Source organism: Eubalaena glacialis, chromosome 9 (genome assembly GCF_028564815.1).
Source record: "Eubalaena glacialis isolate mEubGla1 chromosome 9, mEubGla1.1.hap2.+ XY, whole genome shotgun sequence".
Taxonomy (NCBI): domain Eukaryota; kingdom Metazoa; phylum Chordata; class Mammalia; order Artiodactyla; family Balaenidae; genus Eubalaena; species Eubalaena glacialis.
In genome coordinates, this window is record NC_083724.1 from 64,444,522 (window position 1) to 64,470,180 (window position 25,659).

The window sequence follows — 25,659 nt, forward strand, 5'->3', positions numbered from 1 at the left end:
TATTGGGACAGACTTATTTCTTTAAGAGTACAGATAGAATTACAAGGAAAAGTGTAGAGGTGTGTGTGTGTGTGTGCGTCTTAATTCTTCAGATTTTAATGCAGATGAAATGAAGGGTGTAGATAGGCATGCTGGATTGGAAACAATGTATGTAACACCTGTCTCAAAGGGGTCATTTCTTCATCTCTTGACACATATTTGGGAATTGCTTCCACACATATGAAAAGAAGAAAGAGAACTGTTTATAAGGAACAAAATTCATGCATGGACGTGAGCATGTGTGCATGTGGTATGTGGTTTGTATGTGTGTGTGTGTGAGTGTGCACATGTGTGTAGAGTGAGCAATAGACAGATAGCAAGTTTCTTGTTCCTTCTCCCAGCAGGTGTGGGCCTTTCATTTTTTCCTTTCTTCATATTTCTTGGGTAATCACATCCATTTCTATATTTGGACTATTCTGTTAACAAATTCCTGGCTGTAACATAAACTGAATCCCGTCATTTCTAACTATTTACTAGCCACATTTTAACCTCAAACTCCACATGCCTAAAGTAGAACTCCTCGTCTTTTGCCCCCAAACAAACTCTTCCTGACATTAAAAATTTAGACTTGGGATTGGAAGGAAAATGCAATTTATACAGTCTACCCTCCCACAAATCGCAATGTAATGCCACTCATAGCAATCCTGGACTTGGTCGTCTATTTACATTTACTTCACCAGGTGACTCGTTACATTATTAAAAAAAAAAAAAAAGAAAGAAAGACATTACCTCACAAGACAACCCTTTCCATTTTTAAGAGAATAGTACACCACAGACTATTGCCTGGCTTCAAATCTCACCACTGCTCCTTACTAATTAGATGTGATCTTAGACTTGTTACCTAACTTCCTGTGTTTGGTTTGCTTATTTGTAAAACTAGGTTAATAACAGTGCTTGTCTGACAAGGCTTTTGTGAGGAAGAAACAAGTTAATACATACTAAATCCTTAGCATAGTGGCTGACCCATGGTAAGTGCTAAGTAAGTTATTATTATTGATATCATTATTGATATCATTATGATTATTATTATGACACATTTCACACATAAAGGTATATAAGTTGCGTGATTATTATCACATACACACCAACGAGCATCAGAAACAAAGCATAACTGATATAATTCAAGTTCCCAGGTATCCTTCTCTCATCCCACTTCTTTTTCCTGAAGGCTAACCTCTATCCTAAATTTGGTACTCACCATTCCTATGCATCGCTTAATAATTTTGTTGTATAAATACCTATCCATAAACAATGCAGAGTATTGGGTGACACGTTTCCTAACTTCCTATCCATGTCATCGTATTGTGTGTATTCTTTTGCAACCTGCTCTTATGGCTCAGCAATATGTTTATGAGACTTATGAATGCGGATAAAGCTAGCTCTGGGTCACTCATTATCACAGCTGTATTTTATTCCATTGTATGGATACACCTCAGTTCATTTATTCAGTTTTCTGTTAAAGATACTTAGGTTGATTTCAACATTTTTTTGGGCAATATGAACAATGCTGCTAGGCTATTTAATCATTAGATGGCAAAGAACTTATCTTTCCTACTGATCCCAAAATTTGCCTCCGTACAACATCCACACAGTGTTTCTAGCTCTTCCCTGTAAATACATACAGGATTCTCTTATACCCTGTATATTCAGGTCTTGCTACTCCGATTTTAATAGTAGCTCATATTATATTATATAAAAACTCTCACTTATTGATCTCATTTTTATTTATTACCTTTTGAAATTGTATAAGTAATGCATGCATGTCATAAAAATCATCCCAACAATATAAAATGGCATAAGTGTAATATGGAAATCACCATTCTCTTCTTGCTAGTGATGACTGCCCAATAGAGTTTGGTGAGCATTTTTCCAGTCTTTTCCTATGCCTGTAACCGTACATTCAAACATACACGTGTTCACGTGGTCTTCCTTCTGGGTCTGTCTGTGTCCTAATCTCCTCTTCTTGTAACGACACCAGTCATATTGGATTAGGGTCTACCCTAAAAACCTCATTTTAATTTAATTACCTTTTTGAAGACCCATATACAGTCATATTCTGAGATAAGGTTTAAATTAGCACATATTCATAAATTATTCCTTTGTAAATACTGTATTCTACACGGAAATTAATTCAAGGGTCCCAGTTATACAGTGGGGTCATGGCACCATGTGACTCAAGTTTGTTAATAGTTTGGAATCATTAGAGTTCGCTTTCACAGAGTTCATTTCTCCAACCCCTATGATACCATATTTTCTGCATTAAAAAAAAAAAATATATGAACTAGAGAATGAAAACCCAGTGACTCTAAACATGAAGTTACAAAACTTAAGTTCCTTTAATACTAGTAGGACAAATTTTAAACAGAAGGATAAGAATGTGTATTTAAAATTATTTGACGTATTTGAAAGCTGCTAGAATTGATCCCAAAGACATGAACAATACTGTAATATCTGGAATTGTAGGTGTTACTTCATGCTAATCTGAAAGAAACTTGTTGAAATTAAAATGTAATAAAAAGTGTTCTTTGATCAACTATGCACAAAAATAGATGGACAAATTTTCCTGTTCTGTATATTGAACATAAACATGTGAAGATCAATTTTGACAATGTCATCAATGAATTTGCACAATTTAAAGCTTGAGAAAAAACCTGTAATATTATTATTCATTCCTACATCAGACCAACACATAGGTATACATTTTTATCTTTTCTTCTAAAAAATTTGTTAATGTTATAGAAAAGATTTAAATCACTACTTATTCTTATTTTGTCCTGAAATATTTTGCTTTTTAATTTTATTTTTTTCTACAGGTATGTTCTGATCATTACATTAATTCATTTTATAACATAATTATTAATAAAATCATTTTTTTCATATGAAGGAGGATGATGTTTAGAAGATGATACATTCTTTATTTCAGATACACTAGTTACACTGTTGCCCCCAGTTCACATTGTCCACTTTGCTACTTCGATCTGTTGGCCACGCCAGTTATTAAACCCATTTTCTCCACAGAACTACTGGAATCAGAATCCCAGGCCTTGGGCTTCCCTGGTGGCGCAGTGGTTGAGAATCTGCCTGCCAATGCAGGGGACACGGGTTCGAGCCCTGGTCTGGGAAGATCCCACATGCCGCGGAGCAACTGGGCCCGTGAGCCACAACTACTGAGCCTGCGCGTCTGAAGCCTGTGCTCCGCAACAAGAGAGGCCGCGATAGTGAGAGGCCCGCGCAACGCGATGAAGAGTGGCCCCCGCTTGCCGCAACTAGAGAAAGCCCTCGCACAGAAACGGAGACCCAACACAGCCAAAAATAAATAAATAAATAAATAAATGAATATTAAAAAAAAAAAAAAAAAAAAGATGACCTGCTTACCAGATTACAGGCAAAAAAAAAAAAAAGAATCCCAGGCCTTGCTGGTGGACAACACTATAGAGCATTATGATACAGTTTCATCAAAGAAAAAGATTTATAGAGTGCTGTGCTACTTGAAAAATCAAATAAAAATCATCTCTCTTATGGTCAGTAAAGAAACACTATCAAGCACCGTGCTAGGAGGGGAAATCCAAAAAAAGGGAAATATATTTTTTATTCTCCAGGACCTTCAAATCCAGTGAGGATATAAAATATGAGCGCAGGAGAGAACGTAGTACAGGAGAGAGACCATTCAATAGAGCATCCAAGGACCTTGGTAGAGACGGGTATTTTGTCACCTTCTAGATTTATGACCTAGGGGAAATCACTTACCCTCTCTGTAAAATGGGGATAGTATTATCTTACAGACATAGCGTATCTGGCACATGTTACGCATCCAACAACTAGTAGTTAAATATGAATAAGACATGATGAATTAAACATAGAGGAAATGATTAAAAGTTTGGTGCAACAGTAAATAATAACTGATTAATTTCCCAATAGAAGATGCACATAGTATAAGAGTTCAGAAAAGGAAAAAACATTTGCAACTGAGAGATCTCAGTAGATTTAGGCCCAATACTGGATTCAGAGCACACACTAGGGAGGTGGATAGGAATGGGGCCTGGAACCCTCCTAAGAAGCCCTGATACAACCAACTGCCCTGCACGAATGGTCTCAACTTCCCATTAGTTCCTCCTGGCTTAAAACAAGATATATTTCAGTGTTGAATGAAAGAAGCTGGACACAAAAGATCCTATACTGTAAGCTTCCTTTATTTAAAGTACACAAAAGACAAACTCATCCATGGTGTCACACGCGGGGATAGAGTTTACCTTGTGGGAGTGGTAGAGAACAGGAAGGGGCAAGAGGAAAATTCCAGGAACTAGGAATCTTCTGTTTTCTGATGAGGGTGCTGGTTACATGGCTGTCTTCAATTTCTTAGAATTCATTAAGCTGTATTCTTATTTGTGTACTTTTCCATATACAGAGCACTCTTCAATAAAAAATTCAAAATATATAAATTTTCACTTTGAAAATTCTGAAAGAAAGAAAATGGGAAGAAAATTAAGAAGAAAAATCACCTATAATCCTGGAACTCAGAATAACTACTTATGACATTTCCAAGTAGATGCTTCACACAGAATTAAGATCATCTTGGATAAACTATTTTACAACTCTTTTTTCCCTAAGCAAATATATTTGCAAGAAGATTCCCATGTCAGAGAGTATTTTTCTAAAACATGATTTATGGATATACCAAATTTTCTTAGCCAATCTCTTATATTTTTACAATTAGCATACTTTTATATTTTAAATATTTAAAAATTACCACAACGAACTCTTTGGTACATAAATATATCTCCTAATACTTGAGCGAGACAAATTCCTATCAGTGAAAAAGTTTAAAGTTTTTGATACACATTTTTTCAGTTTCCCTTCAAGATTTGAGCTTATTTTGCTCAAATTCTCAACAGTATTGAGTATATTTTTTAATCTGCACATTTTGCAGTTGAACAAGGTTTTTTCTTTCAAATGTTGCTTTTTTTAGTCTGGAGCTTGAACCTTGTTTTATGTTATTAGCTATCTCTGTTTCTTTTTTTGGAATGCCTCTTCCTAGCCTTGGCCAATTTCTTGTTTTTTTCTGTTAGAGCATTTCATTCTCTCAGACGTCTCAGCTTTGCAGTCTCCTATTGTCTCAACTCAGTATATTTCATTCCAACTAAAACCCAGACTCTACTTGCTTTATGAACTAAGTTCCTTTTCATCCACGGACTCTTTCGGCATGTGACCTCGTTTATGTTTCTGGTTTAACTTGCTAAACTTTTTTTCTGGGTTTTAAAAGCTTTTAATAACCAAACCTACACGTGGACAAGACAGTAGCACTTGGTGGTAGAAGCAAAAGAGATTGAATATAAACGTTCCCCAAGCGTGAGGTCATAGAACAAACCTAATTCTCACTACCATTCCCCAAGAGTCACTGTATTTATTCATCTTAAATTATAATTAAAATTGCTGACCCCAAAGTTGTGGCATCATAGTTTTAATAGATGGAGCTTTTTCTAGTTTGTGCAGAACATCTGACTTGTAGAATGAACTTTGCTATGTCTGTTTTTTCTAAAAGCCTGTAAAAGCAAGCAAACATATTTTTATTTCCCTTATTGCACTAATGTCCATTAGGAAAAAAAAAACCCCAGTATTTTCCACCAAGCGCAGATTGCCTGCAGTTTCCTCTTGTTGCGGTTTGCTCTCTCTCCATCCCAGTTGTGAGAAGCCTGCATGTGATCTGTAGTTTTGTGCCATCTCCTTGAAAGATGACTTTCACATTCTGCAGTGACCAAGTCCCTGCTGGGAATGGCTCAGCCGGGCAGGCCAGCCGAGCAGGCAGCAGGCATTTTCCTGTTTTACTCTCGATTTGTAGTGTGCCCTTAGTTCTAAGGGCACACTGCTAAGTGGCAAGCCTTAGTTCTTTTCCTCAGTTGGTCCTGAACCCTTACCTTTATTCCTTTTTTTTTTTCCGGCTTATCCCTATCGTTTCTTTTCCTGCTGTCTTTTGCAGTGGGCTTGTGGAACAATGTTGCAGGAACACAGAGCTTTTGAGGGAAATGTAAATTGCAGGCGGCACTGAGTCCCGTCTGTTTTCTGATAGGAAAGCAGCATTTCAGAGAGCTGAACTGGCGACAGGGCTCTGCGAAGACATGCCCGAGTTCAGGAATATTCCCTGTTCCCAGGCCCCGGTTGTGTAGAAGTGGGACTTTCTGAAGAGGGGGCACTCTGGGAGGGAGGGGAGGTAAAGGGCACTTTCAGAAGCAGATGCTCCCGGCTTCGGAAGGAAAGCCGCTCTAATCAGAGTTCAGCAGTCTTGTAGACAATCCGCAGCTTTGGAGGGAGAGAGACAAAACAGTCTCTTCGCCCAGTGCGTAAACGTAAGAGGCTTGCCTTAAGTGTGTGTGCAGGACTCTAGCTGGCTAAAACTGTTATGCAGAGTTAAAGTGAGGCATTGTTTAGGTTTTAATGAAGGCAACCAATTTTTAACAACAGAAGTTCTGTTGCTGAATCCCCCCCTCCCCTGCCCCCAACATTCAGTTCCTCTGCCCCTGCACCTGCTTTCATTTTTGGCTTCTTGGCACTGATGTTCACAGAGACATCAGCTGGCAGTGGCGAAATGCTAAAAGCTCCCCTGCAATGCAGCTCTGCAAATGCCAGCCATTTATCCACTGGTGCATGCCAGCTGAACGTCAGGTCTCCCTTTCTCCCTCCAACCCGGATCCCCTCAGCCCCCCAATTTTCCTTCCAAATGACAGTAAACGATCCCAGTCAAGCAGTGGTCTGGCCCTTTGAGTATCCATTAAGTGTGGCCGCATCTATTTGCTGCATCTATTTGCTGTGATTATAATATTTTGATCCAAAGAGTCTTGCAGAAAATTTAGATGACAATACTATTTCTTCTATTCAATCAAAGCTCTCGGCCCACAGGCTCATTTCTCTCTCCTCAGCAGATGGTGGGAGAGTTTCTTGAGGTTTCTTTGACTTGAAACAGCCTTTTTGTTTTTGTTGCTTATTGAGAGCCAGTTGCCCCAAATTCATTGAATAAAGACATCCACGTCTCAGTTTAAGCTAAGACCCAATAGATAAATACTGACTTAGAGTTGGGGGCTGACGGACAAGCTAGAAAGGCAAAGGGGCTGTTGGAAGTTAAGTATTCAGCACAAAGCTTTGCAGTTTCAAAAACGATGGCTTTATGTTCTCCATTCAGCACAGCGATTTAGGCTGGATACTGAGAAAGTGTGAGAAATCTGTGAGAAATTCGACATATATTTATTTTTCTTGGAAATTAGAGAATATCTTCACAGTGTACACTCTGAAGAGCTTTTGTTTTGTTTTGTTGTGTTTTTAATGATCTAAACCATCTGGGGAGTTGATAAAGAATGTGATTTTCACAAGCTGAGCTAGCAAAGCCTATTGCTAAATCCCAAACCTTTATCCAGCCTACAGATAAAACCAGGGTGGGAGAACTTCCCTTCCAGCTCTAAAATACTAGGATCCCACGTATGCCAAATGCTTCAGTCTCTGCGTGGTAAGAAAAATACAGAACTGACTAAGGGAGGCTGGCCCAAGCATCCAGAAATGTACGGTACTTCAACTAATTTTTTTAAGATTGGTGGAGGTCACACATTTCCAGAAAATCTATCTGAAAACCAAGTCAGCATCATATTTTATCTGATGCCTCCATGGTCTTTTTTGATTCAGGGACAAGAATTAGCACATGCAAATGTTTCTTAATCATCGGTTTCTCAAATCTGGAGTTCAAAATCTATCTAAAAAGAGCACATAGAAAACAATACAGGGACACTTTGATTGTGGTGGCCATCTTACAATAATCATAATCTTATATCAGAAGGTGTGTGAACTTGGGGTTTTTGACAAATGAGGATTTGTGCTCAGTATTTGATCTGGCAATATGGATAAGATAGAGAAATCAGGAAGTGCCCTTCCCAAGAATAGGCCATACAATGAAAGTATAGTCATGTCACGGTGTTTGACTTCCCCCTCTTTCCCCTGGGTTCAATTTCTTTTCTGGCCATCTACTATAGAGGTACCAAGATCAAACTGGAAAGTTATCCCTTTGTATCAAACACACGCACACTAGCAGTTATAATTTGCTCCTGGTGTGCACAAACATCTCTGAGCAGAAGTTTGACAATATTTCCAAGGCTTGGCCATCAATTAGTTTTCTCTATGAAACCTACATGTTAATCAATCAGTACTTAATGCTTATCACAGCCTGCTCATAATTTATTCAAAAGCAGGAAAATTGTGTCAGAAATGTCATTTTATTACTTTTGTTTAAGATGCCTTTAGAATTAAGGATGCAGTTAAGCGTTCAGGTGTGTCACACTTCTACTGAATGGGGCTCCTACCCAGGAGACTGAGGAACAGTCACACTGAACAACTCACTGTTGCAGGCAGTTCACGGGAAATCACCACTGGGTCATAACATTTTAAGTAAAGAGGACACCTTTTAGTAATAATGCTTGCTTTGTGAGTTTTCTTCCTTTACAAAGCCTGAGAGCTCTATTACCCCTGCACTCCTCACTCTAGCTATGATGTGTTTCCGATTCTAAAAGAAGCAGAAAAATGAGGGGTAGACCATGGGACAGCAAATCATAACCCCTAAGACCTCCTTCCAACATTTCCTTCTAATTGTTTCGCTCCTCCGAAACTTAGGTTCCTCATCTGCAAAATGTGAAAGACATTACATCGGTCCTTGTCAAATCATAGGCTTGTAAGAAACAAACTAAATAATCTTGATGAGCTTTAGATCACTACACAATAGCTTATTCTTGTAACTATTTCTTGTCTTAGAATGCTTTGTGAACCACACAGGACTATATGGCTGTTAGTTATAATAATTATTATTCACATGACAATTCTTTTGACAAACCCTTCTCAAATCTGGCCTTCTTCCTCACTCCCCTAATTCAGAGAATGGCACCATTCAAATATTTGCATGAATTTTGACACCTCCTAATCCCTCACTCTCATATTCAATCTATCCCAAATTTCACTGATTTTAACTTTTTCAAGTCAGAAGAATTTAGGGCAGTGTATTATATTTGGTTCTGATTTATCAGGGGTTCCTAGCTCCATTTTGTTGAATGAACGAGTAAATTTAATTGACACATATTTTATAGGTGACTACTTTTACTCCACCTATTCCGAAGGAAGGATTTTAGAATATATATAAGGAAGGTTATATGACACATAAATACAACAAAATAGCATATATCAGAAGTAGGTGGAAAATACAAAGGAAAACTAATGGTAGATACCTGAATTAAACCTGGAAGTAAGGCTAATACAAAAGCATTCGCCATTGAGTTCTTACCATGGATGAGTCCAAATATAACTGGAAAGACACAAAATACAGTGTTCAAGGAATGAAAGCAAATATCTTGTCTAAGAGAAACACATGTATTCTGGATAGAATTACAGAGAGATATTTCTGGATAAATCTTCTAAAAAGGATGCTGTGAATACAACTCCTGGACATATATCTGGAGAAAACTATAGTTTGAAAATATACATGCACCTCAATGTTCATAGCAGCACTATTTACAACAGCCAGGACATGGAAGCAACCTAAATGTCCATCGAAAGATGAATACTTAAAGAAGATGTAGTACACATATACAATGGAATATTACTCAGCCATAAAAAAGAATGAAACAATGCCATTTGCAGCAATATGGATGGACCTAGAGATTATCATACTGAGTGAAATAAATCAGAAAGAGAAAGACAAATATACCATATTATATATATATATATCACTTATGTGGGGAATCTAATATATGACACAAATGAACTTATTTACAAAACAGAAACAGACTCACAGACATAGAAGACAAACTTTTGGTCACCAAAGGGGAAAGAGGGTGGGAAAGGGCTAAATTAGAAGTTTGGGATTAACAAATACGAACTACTATATATAAAATAGATAAACAACTAGGGCCTACTGTATAGCACAGGGAACTATATTCAATATCCTGTAATAAACCATAAAGGAAAAGGATATGAAAAAGAATATATATCTGAATCACTCTGCTGTACACCAGAAACTAACACAACATTGAAAATCAACTGTACTTCAATTAAAAGAAAAAGAAAAATGATGCTGTGAAATGTAATGCATAAGGTTTCTAGTGATACCTCTACAGAAGATACACAGTAGTTTCACAGGGCTGTTTCTTTAAGCATTGTGCCTACTTTGTATTGGAGATACTAAAATACAAAGTCAGGCCTTGCTGTCAAGGAATCACTGAGAAAGACAAATCTGTGGTATACAAATCAGTACCATTCACTAAGGTAAATCCAATAACAGGAGGAGGGGGCATGGTGCCGTGGGCACAGAGGAGGAACTGTTCAGTCCTACTCCGTAGACCAAGGAAGCCTTCTTGGAAGAGATAGCATCTGAGCTCCTGGGTTTATTCAACAAGTACTACCTGTCAGTTGCCAACTGCATGGTATGCAAAAGGATGGGTGCTAAGGTTACAGTGCCGAGGAGAACAAAGGCTTTGTCTCTATAAGCAGATAAGGCCTTGAACAGAGTTTCAGTGAGAAAGACTCTCACTTGCTAGTGAGTCCTTGCTACCCACACCCCCAAATGCAGCAACTGTGAACCTTAAAATAACAGATCCCTTGCTTTCCCCTGCCTTCTGAAAAGGAAAAAGAAACAATATCAGGAACTGCAAGAGAAGCTCTGGCCACTGTGCAAAGCTGCCAGAGGCCTTGGGAAAGGAAGTAGATAAGAAATACACTTCTAGGAATGTATGGGGAAGCCTCAGCTTCGGACAGAGGGAGCAGTGACCAAAACAGGACAAAAGAAGGACCTAGGTGTTTGGCATTTAGGAAGAGCAGTGTTATTGAACTCCGATTGAAATAACAGGCTGGGAACTAGACCTGAAAGTCATTTTTTTTTTTTTTTTTTTTTACAGGAAAGGAAAGAAGACACAACATGGGTCTCTTATTTCTGACTAAGTGGGGTGAGCCAAGTTAATCCTAATGTCAAGGGTAGATAATCTTGACTTTTCCCGTGATCAGGCTTGTGTGGTACTTCTCACTGGTAGCAGAATGTTAGGCCAAAAGGGTCAACACTAGGAGGAAGGGATCCTTTGTTTCTGCCTAAATAAATAACGCTCTATTTTCTTGAATATTACCTTGTATGATTATTTACTACATAGAAGAACAATACTCCTTCATCAGCACTCCTCAGAGGATAATATCACATGCTATTTGCAAGGTACTGATTGGCACTGAGGAAGAGACGCAGAAGTATTCCAGAGAGACTCCATTAGTATAATGCTTAAAAGAATTAGGAAGAATTCCTAAATTATTCCCAAAGCAATGAAGCAATATATTAAACTATGACACAGCATAAGTGTTAAAGGCCCAGTAGGGAAAATAACTCATAGACAAAATTAAAGGAAGGCTTCCTGAAGCAGAATGGATCAGGGAAGATTTTATCAAAAATGGGACCTGAAGAATAGGAACAATTCAGATAGAAAGAGCATCAGGCAGGAGTACTCTAGGTCAGAAGAGGAAAGCTTATAAAGAGATGGAAAAATAATTTTAAAAAATAACATGTTCAAATCGGGGAATCAGAAGATTAACTATTAACACAATTGCCAGAAGAGATCGCTTGTTATACACACACACACATACACACACACACACAAACATACACACACATGCTAAAAAGAGTATTCCTGGGAAGTGTGAAACACTTGAGAAAGTAAATGGAAGTGGATTCAGAAAGAGAGGTATTATCCCTTGTAAAGAACCATCAACCTGTACACATTCTTTCAAAGTCACAAATATTACAGAATGAGATCCTCCAGGGGAAAAGAAAATATTACAGAAAATATTACAGAAAGCAATCCTCCAGGGGAAAAAAGCACCCAACTTATTGCCAAGTATATTGGTGCCGGTGGGTTAACTCTAGGTAGATATGACATAAAACAGTGATTGCCAGGGAGGTAAACCTGAACAAACCACGTTACTTCATTAAATCCAAAACTGATTATTGGTGTTGTATATCAGACCAAATCAAATTTTGGTTATAAATAAAATCTAGTTGTATGACCATTAAATCTCAATAAAACTGGAAACAACAATGACAACAACAAAACTCTAGCACTTGTTTTCAAATGTTCGCTTTAAGAACAAACCGGAATATGTTTTCTGAAACAAACTGGTATTTTCATCTATTCTAATCCTCTCAGATGAAAATTCTAGCACAATTTTAAAAAATATAAACTGATATATGCATACACCAAATATCAATTTTGATATATATCAATATATATATCAAATATATTAAAATGAATACAAATATCAAATTATATATATATATACATATATATATAATCTTCGGAGGAGGTAAATAACTCGCCCAAGGTCACACTCACGCCTGTGGCTCCAGAGCACTTAGCTTTGAGTTATGAGAAGTTCTCACCTAATATTGTGCTGTGCATCAGCTCCATGGGGAGCTTTCAATATGTTGATATAGATCAGAACTAGCCCTGATCTCCTGAGTCAGAATCTCCAGCATTGGGCCCAGGTATGTAGATTTTAAAAACTACTTGACAATTTCACGCAAATCCCTGGTTAAGATGCCTCCCACCAAAACTACCAAAAAAAAAAAAAAACCCAAAAAACCAAAACAATAAGAGGCTAGGAGCCCAATTCTGTCACAGAAATGTAGCAAGATAAGATGGAGAAATATTCGTCTTTGTACAGTTCTTACTTTCCTTCACTTCCCAACTTTCCCTTAATTAGTTAGAACTATTTACATTGCCTGAAGGTGAGATTGGATTGTAATAGCAAGAATGTAGAGGAAAAGAGAAAATTCATGTTCATTTCTGGCTTTCTCAATGAGTCTCTAGAGAATCAAAAGGCAAGCCTGGAGGGGAGGAGAGCACTGATTGGAAAGAATCAGAAAGAGAAGACAGGGGTTGCTGCCCTTCTCAAGGTGTTCACATAGATGGCAGGCAGGGGTGGGGAAGGCAAGAGTGAGACAGGTACCCCAACTGCACCAGCTAATGTGGAGCAGAATGAAAGAAAACCCTGAGAAATGGTAGTAACATGCTGTCAGCATGTGGAGGAAGAGGAGGGTAACTCAGCCTGGTGGCATTTGAGCGAAGACTTGAAGAAATTAGCCTTGGAGTTGAGCATTAATGATGGATACGGTTTTCTGCTGAGAGAGAATGTGGGAAGAAGCATTCTGGGTATCTTAGTTTGGCAGTATAGGATTAGTCGTAGACAGCTTTTATTGGACTGAGCAAAGCAGACTCAAGAGAAAAATACTCTAGTACTTTTAAATTCCATTTGCTACCATTCTGAAAGACAAAAATGAATAATATTATCACAGTGACTAGTGATTATCTCAGTCATATTGATTTAGGAACCTCACAGCTTGCCAAAGACTGGCAGATAACGTGCACCAGGAAGGTCCCTAGCCAAGATGTCTGGTGGCTCCTCATTTTCCTCTGACATTCTCATCTTTACTCCCTTTGCCCACTATCTCTGATTCGAGGCTCTCAAGCTGCTGGGTTCTCAGCTCGCTGCTTCCAGTGACTCAAGTCATTAAACTGAAAATACAGTCGCCTCTCGGTATCCACGGGGGATTGGTTCCCGGACCAGCGTGGATACCAAAGTCCGCCGATGCCCAAATCTCTTACATAAAGTGTCCCCGCGTACAGCCGACCCTCTGCAGCCACAGGTTCAGCATCCGCGGATTCAACCAACCACAGATGGAAATTCAAATTTTAACCAAGATCGAAATTCAGTTAAAATGCTCTGTGCATTTTAACTGTGGAAGTAGAAAAATAATGCTCCAATCTTTGTGGACCAACCTATCAGCGACTCATTAGTAATTAATGGGGAACAAATTCAGACCTGGTAGAACAGCTGAGGAATAGATTATAAAAGTTAAAAGTGACCTTCAGGATAATCTAATTTCTATTTTATAATCTATCGATATTGAGACCCAAAGAGGTTAGATAATTTGTCCTAATCCAGAAACCTCTATAGATCAGAAATGAAATGTGGACACGGATCTAAGACTAGTAATCTTCCTCTGATACTTCCTAAGGAGGGAAGGGGAGGGGTCAGCAGCCACACTTAGGTAAGACTTCGTAGGTTGCACCTCTTCTACCTACTTTACCTAAGGGCCAACCCTCAATCTGAACTTGGTGCCTTAGTTCACCTAATTTACTTTTCCAAACCAAGACCAAAATCCCATATACTAACTCCATACCACTGAACAACAATAATTTATCTTCCTTGAATTCATTATAGACTACACCAGGGAGTGATGGAGGAGCTGGGTACGCTCGAATTTAATGAGACTAGATTGTAATTAGCAATAAGGGTCTTATCCAATATCACATTTAAAATCATTGACAAAATGAGGAATCATTTCCTTCCCATTTTAATGCACTTGGTAAGGAGCATTGAGTATGCCAAACAAAGAATTAATGAAATTTGCAGAAGATCCATTTTTAGAAATCAGAGCTATAGAGTGGGGATTCAACACTAATAAACAACTTGGAAGAACCTATTTAAAATTTTGAATAACATGTCTCAAATTACAGATGAATATATCTATAAGTAGAGAATCTTAATACTGTTAATACAAAAAGTTATGTCTGGAAAAAAGAAGAATAAAGTCAAGCTAATCTTTGGTTGATTTACAAGGTAATATTGGAGAAAAGGATATAACATGCAATTTGAAACTGGGACAAGAAAAGTCAGTGTTGGGAATTAAGACTAGATTTTTAAAAAATGTAGAGAAAGAAGAGGTAATTCAAAACAAGGGCAATGGAGTGATTATATCATTTGGGGACTAATGTACCTGAAAACAACACGAACACTATAATCAAAGATTTGGTTAGATAAAGACTGAAGTCATAAAGTATCAACAGCCACGATAAACAGAAAGGAGAAAGTACTGTACTATGAAATAAGTCTAAAAAGAGAATCTTTGAAGAAATTTAGAGAAATTTCTACGCCAGTTACTATGAAAAAAATGTAGAAGGCTCACAGTTATGTTTCTAAAAATGACCTGGAATCCTAAAACTTCTAGTTTAAAGAAAAAAATCACCTGATGATTGGGATTGTTACATTTATTTTATCAAAAACTGAGTTACCAAACCAGTCAGTGGCTACATATCTTTATAAATTTGGGTTTGAGGGTCAGTATAAAGTGGAGGAATACTAATCTAACAAAACTCAACCTGAAATAGAGTCTTTTGATAAATGAGGAACTGTATAATATTAGTCCATTCTTAATACCTGGCTTGTCAATACTGCCCTCAGACCCCAGCAAGAGTGCCCCTATCCTGGGCCCCATGTTGGGAATGCCCAACTCTGGCCTTCCTCAGGCCATGCCCCTCCACCAAGGTAGGCGAATGAGCCTCCAGGGCTCCTTCTCACCTGTCACCTACGCCTCCCCTTCTAGACCATACTCTAGGTACCCAAGACTCCAGAATTTCTTTCCCAGACTTCGCTGAGCCCACTGGCAGGCCTGTGCTGGCCTCTTCTTCTGGTCCTTCCCTCAGGAGTATGGAGGGAGTATACATGGAGGAAAGCAGTGGACAGAGCTTGTGAGAATAGGCCAGAGTGTCTGCTGATGCATGAGGCCCCTCATGCAGCAGGAAGGAGCCCCGAATGGACTGGAGGCCCATTTCACACTCTCTGAAAGCCACCATGTTCCTTGCAGTAACTCTAAGGAATCTTAAACTTGTAAATATGTACCTGCTTTTCCAGATCATTATAAAGATTTTTTTCAAGGTTGGAAGATACAACATATTTAATTTAAAAGTCATTAGCTTGACTTCCATATTTGAAATATTTAGGTTTGTGGCATTGCCCTGGGCCTGCGAACTTTTAGAGGCAGGCCTGTTACTTGCCCCCTTCCAGGCTATTTGAGATCCCTGACAACAGAAACTATTCCCTATCAATCCAGAGCTTTTGAATCGTACCTGACAAGAAGCTTCACCCATGTGTGGGGATTCAAATTGAATTGAAGAAGGAAAATGCAGGGATACACAATCTGAAGGTAAGAGAAGTGAGGCAAATATTTCCAGTAGTTAGTCTTTTCATCAATCTGCTCCATTTCCCTGACTTTCCCACTACAGAGAGGAATATTCAGGAATTTTACTCCAAACTCAGAACCTGTAGCCACTGATGAACAAGGTCACCAGGGCTGTACCCAGCATTTTACCACCTTGCAGCCTGTGTTTCCTATACTACCAGGCTCCCTGGAAACTTCACTTAGCCCGTGGTTAGAATCTCAAGGACAAGGCAGTTTGAGTTCCCCTTGGCTGTTTTTTTCTCCCTCAAAGAAATCAACAGAGGCTCCAGAACTTTTAACTTCATATTTTTGGACATTGCATATTTCAAGAAAAATTTGTCACTCCTTTTATTGAGGTTTTAAAGGACCGTTGATAAAATCCTTTCAATGCACAGTTTTTACACCTTACTAAGGAAAATGGACTTTTTTCCAATGGCTCCTATATGATCTATTGAGTTATTTTTTTTTTTAACAGAAATTACAATCATTTAAATTCAGTTGTCATTATTTTTAGTAGAACCACACTTAATTCTCAGCCCCTTGTTAAGGGCATTTGTAACATGCCCTACATCATAGTATTTTGCATGTGTTACACAATTTCAAAAAAGTGTGCTCTTCATCTTGAATTCACCCTGGAAAGCAATGATATATTTTTCTGTCTGTTGCTATTTATGTATGTCACCCTGTCTCAGCAAGTGGTGAACTTGGATTAGGGTCATTAATGCAGTAACAATTATTAACAAATTAATGAACCAGGAACATATTTATATTTTGTTGTTGTCAGTTGTGATCCTGTATTTATGAAACTGCGACTTCTTTGTCTCTTATGATAGTTCTGGTTGGCTGACAGAGATGATGTTTTTTAAATTCCTTTGCAAATAGTTACATTCCTACAAGACTTACTGAAGCTAGGAAATTATTACTCTTGTTGACAGACTGTCCCAAAGACCTCCAATTCACCAATTTTCCTTGAATCCCTGTTTGCTAACTATAGGTCTGGGCAAATTTTGTCAGCTCTCTGAGCCTCAGTTTCTATGTCTGTATACAGTAGTCTCACCTATTTTTATAGGGTTATTATAGGCATTAGACAGAGATGTTATTAAAAGTGCCTGGCATGTAGTTGGTAAACAGTGTGGTTTTCTTCGCCTTTCCCTTTCTATTTTTCCCCAGCAAAACATTCTCTGTTAGACATTACTCCCAATTTCGTTTTAGCCCTTACATTGAAGAATCCAACTTCAGTTACTAAAACCCATTTCTTAGTTCTCAATTGACCCCCTTGCATGTGGTTTGACTATTGGTATTAGGACTGATCGAGAAGTGGTTTTTCTTTTGGCCCATTGTTTATTATTTTTTCTGCTTTTATCAAAAAGAAGAAACATTTCTTTCTTTTTGACAACAGATAGCAATAGCAATTAGAGGCAGTTATAGTCTTGATCTTCAGGAGCAGTTCAGTCCACTGTGGGACAGAACTGGATGCGGATTGCAACCAGTGTCCACGTGCCAAAAGCAATCCCTCCTATCAGACAATGATTCACCAAGTATCTGCCCCAAAGTTAACCTGGAGCAACACAGAAGAAGAAACACTAACACTGTATTTTCTTTTATAACCTATTTCCATAAATGATAACTTTTAGATGCAATCCTTCCTACCCCACACACAATTTAAAATTTTCTCAGAAAAGCGCTAAAATGGCGCCATGATCATCACTTCCCAAATCAGTCTTAACTATTGAAAAGGAAGGCCAAGTCTCTGGAAGGCCCACAATATTTCCATGAGTAAGACTTTACTGATACATGACTTTATCAATGACATCAAAAGTGTCTGTCCAAAGCCCTTGCCATTATAAGTTCATCTGGAAAATGGCTTCTTGGAATGGGTCCTATTTCAAAATTCCTCATCATTTGAACATAAAATTATAGGCATTATCTAGGTCTAATCCTAATCCCAAATTATTTTGTGTTGATCACAAATCAAAAATGAGAGCATCATGTTGTTTCTGGTTTTTATGCATAATATTCTGGTTAACTTAGTTCAACCTTACATTTAATAGTGATTGACTGGAAGGGTAGGACTGAGCTCTTGCATCTTTCCACCTCTTTACAAGCTGTCAGTTTGGGGAGGGGAAGCTCCCATTCTGAACCTTTTTGTACACTTACTATTTTCAGAAAACGGAACCCCATCCTTTCTCCTATATAATCCTCATCTTCACATGTCTTATTGACTGAATGGCTACTTTGTCTATATTGATGTCCCAGATGAAGCAGTCCTGGGTCTTCGTGTGGCAACAAGGGAATACATTTAAGTTGGTTCAACTTAAGGAAGGACCATAATAAGTAATATAACTCGATGTCCCTGGATTTACGAGGTTGGGAAGAATCGCCATAATTTGAATCCCAAACTGGCTAAAAAAATAAAAATAAAAGACAACCCTAGATTTTCCTCAAGTTTCTACCCCAGGTATTACTGGGATGTTTCTCAAGAAATTCAAATCCATTCTTCCAATCTTTACTTGTTTTTTACCAACAAGTCTTGTGGGAATGCTGTTGATCATAACTATTCTGCTTGGGATTCAGCCTTCCCAATCCTTATTTATTGCCCAGTAATAGGCAGTAGGAATGTTTCTCTGGACAAATTCCAACCCTGTGGACAAAGGTAACTGTTCTCCAGGTTTCCACAGGGCAAATTTTCAAAACTCCATGATCAGATATCAATGTAATTTCCAAAGAATGGGCTCTTTAGTCTTGAATAACACCACATATGGGGCCTCAACATTATAATCCACATTGGAATTCATACACTGGAATGAGGTGAACATATGTCCCCACTTCCTTTTGCTGTCTCTGTGCAAAATTATAGCAAACATAACATATACAACTCTTAAAAAGAAAGGATAACTTTCAGAGATAGTAATAATGAAAATCCTTATTTAGGAAAGAAATTTTCAGAATGAAACGTAGAATTACACAGGTAAGCCCTTACCTGCTGACTTCTCTAACATGAGTTGCACTGCAAGATGCTTGAATCTTTGGAGACCCATCCTCCCTTTTGAAAGAGAACTGGCAAGGAGTCCTGGCCGTCACTTTTACATATGGTGCCCAGTCGACAAAACATGTTTAAATGCACTGCTTGCCTCCCTGTTATAATAGACATTTTGGCATAAAACTCTGTAGAAAATCGGGCACCAAATAGGCCTTTGAAATCCATGACCATCAAGAAGGGCAAATTCTACTCTTTTTCAATGTACTCTAAATAGTCATTTATATACCGAGTGATCAGGCATTATAGGACTAGACAATCATATACTGCAACAGTTCAAATGTGTTCTGTCCTTTTACACTGTATTCTTATTTGATTTTTTTTCTTTTTTTTTTAACATCTTTATTGGAGTGTAATTGCTTTACAATGTTGTGTTAGTTTCTGCTGTATAACAAAGTGAATCAGCTATATGTATACATATATCCCCATATCCCCTCCCTCTTGCGTCTCCCTCCCACCCTCCCTATCCCACCCCTCTAGGTGGTCACAAAGCACCGAGCTGATCTCCCTGTGCTATGCGGCTGCTTCCCACTAGCTAGCTATTTTATATTTGGTAGTGTATATATGTCAGTGCCACTCTCTCACATCGTCTCAGCTTACCCTTCCCCCTCCCCGTGTCCTCAAGTCCATTCTCTACGTCTGCGTCTTTATTCCTGTCCTGCCCCTAGATTCTAGTCCCTGGGCAGGTTGGATACTTACTTCAGTTGCACGAGTGTTCTGCTTATTTGTTCTTGGTTACTGAATATCAGTATAAGATTAAGAACTGAAAAGAATGGTACTGGAATAGTGAAATTTTCTGAGAGAGCTACAGAGGATTCTAACCTAATCAGTATCTTATACCTAGAAGAGGACAGACCTAGTGCTAGGGGTTGGCAAACAATAGCACACAGGCCAAATGGGCCTGCTGCCTATTTTTGTAAATAAAGCTTTATTGAAATATCGCCATGCCATTCATTAACATGTTGTCAATAACAGAGTTTTGTTGCTACAGACCTCATGGACCACAAAGCTTAAAATATTTAGCCCTTTACAGAGAACGTTTGCCAAGCCCTGATCTAATATGTAGCTATCTTTCTTGTGAAAATATTTTATAAACTCTCTATTAAAGAAACGGACAAATATATACTTCCATGAAAACAAGCTATACTCTGAGATTAGATCATCTTTCTACATTCATTCAGCTGGAGTCAATACGAGGAGAAGTAAAGACTTCAGGAACAAGAGTACAGTGTCATTTGTGTATGTGCTGATGGGACAGTCAATTGTCTCATCTCCGTCTGTTGTGACACAGTTTCCAAGAAAATGCTCTTGGTTTTAGCCAGACAGAAAGTGGAAGACATAAGGTCCGCTGCCTGCTAATCATGTTGCTTGGAAAAGAGAATAAAAAATTAAAAGAATGTTTCTCTCTAATCATCTCTTCCTGTAAGTGGATTGTTTAAGAGATATTAAAATAGCTGAAGCTGCCTGGAGAATTGAGCTTAAAAAACAAACAAAGCCAGCATGCTCTAAGTTCAAAAGGTCTATGGCATATTTGCTATCAATCACTCTATCCATATTTTGTTTAACCTTCTGTAAATATTGTCATTGTAGAGCGCTTTGGACGGGCTAAAGTGTTGTGATGTTTTGTTAATGGAAACAGAGACAATAATGCAGAAGGCCATCACCAGACAGGAAGAGGAGGAGACAGATGAGGAAGGGCAGACTGAAGGCAGAGCCCAGGGTATAGGAGGGAGGTGAGGCTGGGACACTGTGTAGAGCTGACTTCTTCATTAGCAGAATCTGGAGCCATGCCAGAACATTTCAAAGGACTCTACTGGAGACTTCAGGAGCCCATCAGTCCCTCCGTGCCCAGCACCCACTTCCCCTCTTCTCTCTCTCTCAACTTAAAAAGAAAGCACATAATATTATTTTTTTCCACATTAGAAAGCACTCCTTTCCATTAGAAAGTCGACCTGCAGAAATGGTGACTCTCTTTTAGTTCTGGATAGTCATGGAGTAACTTTCCAATTAGCCCTCTACTCCTTTACTCTTAGGTAAGAGTAAAGTAAACTCTTAACTAAGTTGTAGCTTTCAAGCTCTCCTTGCTTTTAGGATTTCATTCCTCCATGCTGTATGCAGTTGGTGGTTCTAGGATGTGGGTGTCTGTCTCCCTACTTACTGTCATCCCTAAACAGTCCCACAAGCCTACTTGGGCAGGGGTTCTGGGGTACCATCTCTTCATCTCATGGATTCCTATCCTGTTTCATGAAAGAGCATGAGTGCCCTTGCTTGAACCGGTAGTGTGTTTTCTTCCTTCTCTCCCTCCCTTTTTTCCGTTCCCTCCTCCATCTCCCTCTCTCTCCCTTAACTCCTTTTGCTGCTGTTGTTGTGTTTCCCACAGCAAAAAAACCTGCCCCCCGGGAGAGCCTAAGTCCACGTTGGCGGGCTCCCGTTGGTGGTGCAGGTGTGCGGGGAGCCCTCCTCCGTGTCGTCGCCACAGCAACCCGCCGCTCTAATCTGCTGAATATGAAAGGAAGAAACAGAAAGAGAAAAGCCATCCACCCCCTTCTGCTCCATCCATGAGTCCAAAAGAAGGATACCGGCTCCAAGCATTCTTGATAATCCCCCAGCCATCGCCCGGGCAACAGTCACAGGGAGCTGGCGCGCCTGTGGCGAGAGAGTGGTCCCCTCCCAAGTTCAGACCTCCTCTCGCTCCTGCTCCGCTTCGCCCATCCTGGGTCTCCTAATGGCCTCTTACAAAGCCATGTCCTACTTCTGGCCTCCCTGCTCCACACCGTCCAGCCAGCGGGTCCCCAACTCGCAGACGGGATTGATTTCATCATGTTCTTCTAATGGAGCTGAAACAACAGTGTATGAGTGTGTGTGTGTGTATGTGCATGTGTGTGTGTGTGTATTTATATATGTGTGTGTAGGAGATTTTCATCTCTAGTCCTTTCAGATGAGCTGTGTTTATGTACTAGAGAGATGGCAATGGACGGGGGATTTTCCTTCTCAAAGCTAGTAGTTTGAAAAAGCAATCCCTTGCTACTTTGCTACTTGCATTAATTCAGCTGTTCCTGGGCTTGCAGAGGGTTTACAGGCTGGTTGTCCTCTAGCCCCATATCCAGCAGTGAAAGCTCACATTTGTCTTACCACCATCATGTTGATGCAGCTGGGCTTGACACTGCTTACCTCAGCAGTTTTTTTTTTTTTTTTTTTTTTTTTTCGGTTGAAAGACAGAAAGCTTCCTTGTGATCCCAGCCTTTTCCTATCAAATGACACTCAGCCATGGTTTGGGTGACTTATTTACTGGCACTGGACCAGAAAAAACAAAAATGAACGTTCACAACTAATAAATCCTCCAGCTTAGATAGCTATAGCAACAGTGGTGGGATTACATTAAAATGTTCGGCCTGATACCACAGGGCTCCCTGGCGGCGTGGAACCTAATAAGTCAGGGGTAGGGAAAGGGGGTCAAACAAGACAGGAACAACAAAATATTTTATACTCTGGGTCTCAGACACCCTCAAAAACTTTGAGCTTGAATCATATGATGTGCTTTCTTGGTTGAGGATTCTAAATGGGGGCAGGAAGAAACAGTGTATTTGAGTCATTAGAATAGGAGATGGCTAAACTTGCCAACTTTTTCTTTTATAAAATCACACCCATCTTCACCATGATGAAGGAGGCCAGCCTAGACTGACAAGACAGAAAAATCACAGCTTTCTCAGCTGCAATGAAAGAAACTATTTTTATAGAGGACGTAAGGTCAAGAATGTTTAGCAAACAAAATTGTATGTCATCCACTCCTAGATAATTCTCCAAGGACCTTCCTCCTCCCAGGCCCTTATTGAAAGTGAGGGCATCTCTTTAAGGCTAGTGTGACAGTGTTTTTATTTGTTTTGGAATTGATCTTCTGGACAGAAGCACATTTTTTTTTTCATTCGTATAGATCCAGAAAAATCCAACCACAAAACCATTGACTTTGGCTAAGGTTTCCTCATTTTCTCCCCCCATGGCCACCTCTAATTCAATAAGTAACTATACTTTCTGTGATGATTAACTCTGTTGATTCAGCTTTTGTAGGCTAATGGTTGAGCTTTTCCATGAACAGGGTTCAATCTTTGGGTAGAAATGTAGATAAAAAGTGGGGAAAAATTTAACCATCACCTAGATGTTTAGTCTATATATTACCAATATTTGACTATTTGGAAAGATAACTACGATTGATTTCACTTTTCCTTTTTAATTTTGGTTTTGTTTTCATGACCTTTAGAGAAACAGTAATGGAGGACACTTATGACAAATTAAACCATACCCAACCAGCAGTTCTGCTTATTTGTTAGAATGCAGTGGGAAAAAAAAAAACCCAAAAACCTATTTTTTGTTTTGTTTTTCTGTTGTGATACAGCTGGGCTCTGATGCCATCTGAGTACCTGGAAAATGCCTATGGGAAGTAGGTAACATGATCTACTTGCTTTCCAAAGCACCTGATAAAAAAAAAAACATCTTATAAAAGCCTGCAGAGCTCAGTACAATTATTATCTTTAAAGTCTATTCCATTGCCACTCTTTAAAAAAATGTCTGGGATAAACCAGTAAAGGAAATATACAAAGGCTAATTCTGCCATCTTAAACTATTTAGAATTCTCACTGTCTACCAGTGAAGTAGCTGTTTCAAATTCTTCCATTAGTCCCAGGAAGTTTAATCTCTCTGTGATTGAATCTAGCTATATTATACTCTCTGTTATGGAGATATTGGCTATAGTCATTGTCTCCTAAGAGAATCAAGTATTGTCTGAATGCATTTTGAAATCCTCAGGGTAAAAGGCATTATGTGTTCAAATCAACTTCAGTTCTGTTTAATTCCTAGAATCCTTATTTTGATGACTTTTTATCCATTATTATACCAATATTTTGGAGACACCTAATATGTGCCAGACGCTATCTAAGCTCTTGGGAGTCAAAGAGCTTGTGGTCTAGAGAAGGAAACAGGAGCATAAAAGTTATGGCCAACTTTTATTGAGTGCTTACTATGTGCCAGGTACTGCTTTAGACATTTTATATGTATTAACACATTCGAGCTGTAAAACAACTCTATGAGATAGGTAACATGATTTGTTATGTCTTTCAGAAGGGAAACCAAGGCACAGAGAGGTTAAATGACATGCCCCAAATCACATGCCACCAAATGTTCAGAAAATATATGACCGATTTATGTTTATAATCCATTGAGCTCAGTATCCTTGATACACAGTTAATAAGCAAAAGCCTGCCAGATGGGAAAAGGGAAGGACAGTACATTAATAGAAGGAATTTCAAATCCCAAGATTAAGTCCTGACATCATCCCAACCTCTCAGGGCTTCTAAGAACTCTTACTTAGGTGATGAATAATATCTGGTAGTAAAAAATGTTTTTGTGGGTGTCTCTATGTAGTGCCATTCACACGTATTTCAACTTAGTTTCAGGAAAATTTGTTTTACGTTGTTTCAGACTTAATGCGTTAGTATTTCTAAAGCGCTTAGGAGAGTACATGGTGTATGGTAAATTTTTCTTAAATAAATAAAATAAATGAAGGTTAAGTGATAATGTAAAAAAAAATTAAAAGAAGCGTTGTAATGTTGATGGCAATACAGAGAAGAGAAAGGGAAACCACCCTGTGTGTGTCAAGATGCAATACTGATGGCAAGAGAATTTTCCCTTAAGTCAGTAGAAGCTTCATCAACAATACATGGGTGCCAAGGACTAGATTGGCAGTCAAAGGAAAAATAAAATATAAAAGCAGGGCAAGGACACAATCAGATCGGGTTTCACTTAGAAAGGTAATTTCTGCAGCAATGCAAAGGATGAAAAAAGAGATTAGACAGTTGTGGCAGAAAGGCCAATTTAGATTCCATAATCCAGGCAAGGGATGCTGCTGTGGCTGAGGTGGCAGTGGGATGGAGATGGAAACTTTGGAAAGATATTTAGGAAATAGAATCCACAGAACACTGTCCCTGATTGGATAATGAACTACAGTCCCTGGCAACGTGAGGAAACATGGTTCCTGATAGTGTAAGGAAAAGGGGGTGAGGGGTGAGTCCTTGGCTTGGGGCATGGATGAGGAGTAGATGATGACATTGACAAAGAGGAAGATATTTGGACGGCAAGGCGTTCAGTTAGCTTTAGGCATGTGGAGTTTCAAGTACCTAACACCTGAGGGAGCATAGAGTAGGCAGTTAAAGGCACAGTCTGGTTTCCAAAGAGACAGATTTTGGAGTCATGCATATACAGGTTTAGTATTTTAAGAGGTGGGAATATACGGGAACACTAAGGGAAAAGAGAGGTGGAGAGAAAAGATGTGGGGTTGAGGACAGAACTTGGGAAACTCAGGGAAAATCCAATGGGACCACTTTAAAGAAGATTTCAGACAATGAAAGAAGCTTGGTTGCTTTTTCTAAAAACAGAATCAAAAGCCTTTTCTTAACTTAGAACTACTGTTCTCCCATAATTTCTTCCTGGAGCTTCCAATCCATCATCAGAGTTAATCTGCATTTTGAAACCATCAACC